A 3723-nucleotide genomic window follows, 5' to 3' on the forward strand; every position below is an offset into this window, starting at 1 on the left:
GACGGGGAGAGAGGTGGTGCTGGAGAGATGACGGGGAGAGAGGTGGTGCTGGAGAGATGACGGGGAGAGAGGTGGTGCTGGAGAGAAGATTCTGATCTGAGATTACTTCTTTATTTTATTGGTTTACCATTTCAAATTCTTTTGTTTTTTACATGTCCTTCAAGTTTTCCTTTCATTTTACTCAATGGGTACTTTCATTTCCTTCCTATCTCTCCCTATTTTGTTGATATTTATAGTTACTAGTATAAGAATTCTAGGAAATCGTCGTCGACTGTTTTTCTTTTTTATGGCAGCTCTTTTTTTTCTTGTAGCATCTAATCAGGAAAGCCCAGATTGCCTGCTTGTGTCAGGTCTGGGAGCACAAATGAAGCTTTTGTGAAATCCACTTATATTCCTTGGAACCCACAGTTGGATAAGAGAAAGCTGCTGTCCTCGCTGCATCTGCATTATGCAGTTTCAACGTCACAATGCTCTGGAGGTAAATTCATGTTTAACATCTGGTGGAAAGGCTGAAGTGGAGGCTGTCATAGCGGCACATTAATCCCCATGGTGTCAGATGTTCAACGGTCGCATATGGCTGGAATGCTTGGCTGTGCTTTTGGACTCTCTTAGCAAGAAGTTTATTCTCCAAAGTCAGCGGAAGTTAGAGAAACCCGAGCCCTAAGAGGACAGTGTGACCCAGCCATTGTTGGTGAACATATAGTCCCAACAATAGCTACACCTGTAGAATAAACAATATGCAACATGTCGATCCGACAGCTGTGAGGTCTTTGGAGGGTGTATCTTTCTCTCTCCAGACAGAGCTAGGCCAATCTTTGTGCTAAGCTAAGCTAAAAGTGTTCTGTACAGTGTACAGATGTAGAATCGATCTACTACATTTGATGGCAGAAAATATGGAGTTCCCACAACATCAGACTGCTCCTTTTTAAATAAGCTGGGACAGAAGTTCCCCTCAGGTAGTTTTGAACTGTAATCTCATTATTCTTTGTTCAACACAACATCCTGTAGCAGCTCAGGTTTAGTCTGAAGAGCGACCCCTTGCATACACTCCATGGTGTAACTGCACCTTTTACAGTGCGGTCTCCTTATCTCATTGTGCTGTAATTGAAACACTTGCATTGTAGCATAATGTTACTTAATCGCTGATAACGACTCGCATGTGTAATGTGAGCCTCCTGTCTGAAGTGGAAACGGGTCCAAATGATAGAAGAGCTTGTTGTTGGATTAATGCACTTTGTGTTCTTTTACATTTGATCAAATCCACATTTCTAGCATTCATTGAAAACGAAAGCTTCTTACAGGAACAGAAAACATTTATTATTAGAAACGTTATGAGTTAAATTGTTTGACTGTTTTCAGCTGACCTGCTGTGACTGACCTAATAATTGGAACCAAATGATAAAGTTCTTTCCAAGAACCGTGGATTGAATTTTCAGTTACACATCAGTTCCTTTCTAGAAAATGATTAGGAAACTATGGAACTGGTCAAATAAAAATTATAACCATAATAACTAAGATAAAGGGAATTGGCGGTCGGTAATAACAGAAAAAGGTGTGTACACATTAACGTACAGTATTGTCATTCCATTGCCAATAGAACATAGTCGTCTAAATCCAACTTGTTCAGTGTGCAGTTTGTGCAGCTTGCTTACAGATGTGAATCACATCTGGAGAGTTAAAGTAAAAAGTAGCATTACAATAACCCTGCTCGTTGCACCCTGAGGCTGAATTGAGTGTTGGACAGAAATGTGCTGATGATTTACTGTAAATATTACTGTAGAAAGCTCATAAAGCTGGTGTTGGAGGAAAAGACCTGTGTTTATTCCTCAGAGAGCATGACTACTGACATAGTGATGTAACATTAAGACGTGGAGACGCAGTATCTGGGGAGCATCAATGTGCTCTCTCCCTACATGTCGTTGCTGTTATTTTACTCATTGGATGTTTCTTTAATGTGTACGAGTGGAAAAAGCCCGTTTTTAATCCTCCGCGACCGTAAATGTTCGCAGCCAATGTCGTGCAAATCTGACTTTGATTTGTCACAGACCAAAGTGTTGAAGTATCATGAAATTGAGTCCATGAAGTGTGAGAGAATGTGTGGAATTTTTCAAGTTTGTTTATACACTGGAATTGTATTATCAGGATGTGTTGACGTCTGCTGAGTCTGACTGAACACAGCTGCTGATCTCTGTCTGAATGTGGCTTGTCATTTCATTCCTTGGTATTGAAGCTCATTGAGCCATTAGGGCGACATTCAGGGCGAGAGCAAGCCAATTGTTGTGTAACATGTGTTTGGGATCGCCGGTTTTTCCGCCGACTTTGATGGCAAATAAAGTATTGCTGGGAAATGTGTTGGTGTGTGTGTGTGTGATATTCATTCGTCTACTGATCTGGATTTTCAGCTGCGTACATTTCAACCCACACACTCCTGTGAAACATCTCTAAGCGGCTCTGTGACGCTGATGGGAAAGTCATTATTATCACAGTCTCACAAGTATGTATGTATGTATATATAATGTATTAGTAATAGAGAGTTTGGTTTGTACCCTGACTCAAATGAAATTAATATGTTTAAGTACAATTTTGAGTACTTTACTTGAGTATTTCCATCTACTTCATACTTTGTACTAGGTACAGATTCATATTAATACAAAATATTAACAAGTAAAGGAATATAAAGTCATTAGAATTAGGCCCACCTTTTGTAAGCTGCAATAATAAAGTCATATGTATATTAATCTACCAATAATTATAATCCAATAATATACAATATTCTGAAATGAGCATGCATAATGAGGACTTTTAATTGAGGTTCTTTAAGCATATTTGGGTGCTAATACCTTTTTGTATTTTTACTTAAATCAAATAATGAATGCAGTACTTTGACTTATTCTACACGTTGGTATTGCTACTTAAGTGAAGGATCGGAGTACTTCTCCCATTCATGTCAGGAAAATATAACCAGCAAGGAAATGTGAGAAAAAGGACAAAATTGTTCAAACATTCTGAAAAGATACACAATTAATCTGCATTAATGTCTGTTTGTATTACTGCCCTTTGAAATGGCCTCCACTTCATCCTTGAGAATCTCCTAAATGTTCAAGATGTAATAAAGAGGATGGAGATGTATTGCAGTTTATATCTCTCACAGTAAATCAGTCTTACTCGATATGACAGCAGCTATTCATGTATTTCATAACAGACTCCCTTCTCAACAGCAATGTTTGAATGAGCTCTTATTGTGCTGCGCTTCAGAGGAAATCATGTATAGGATGAAAAGGAAGATGCAGATGTTATGGAATATTCAGGGCTCTGCGATACAAAATATGTTGTAATAATAAAAAATAGAAATGGGATTAATCTAAACTAAGTATAATATTTGGTAGATGTAGTATAAGATCACATGGGAATAAGAAAACAATACTCATATGTAAATAATGAAAACATTTCTTTAATGTTTTAACAAAGACAATCGCACATTTTCTTCTTTTGCATGCATTTCATTCCAAAAATACATACACACTTAAATTACATTTCTGTTAATTAAACGTACACATCCGACTAAAATTACATCTTTAAAAGGATAAGTTAAGAAAGCTAAACATATGAAAAATATCTATAATATTCACAACTATCACAAGTTTTATTCTTCCTTGGAGATCTGCTTCAGAACTCATTGTTCGTGTTGGTCACATTCAGGTGAACAGGTTACACAGTTTGTCA

This window comes from Cottoperca gobio, chromosome 18 (genome assembly GCF_900634415.1).
Source record: "Cottoperca gobio chromosome 18, fCotGob3.1, whole genome shotgun sequence".
NCBI lineage: Eukaryota > Metazoa > Chordata > Actinopteri > Perciformes > Bovichtidae > Cottoperca > Cottoperca gobio.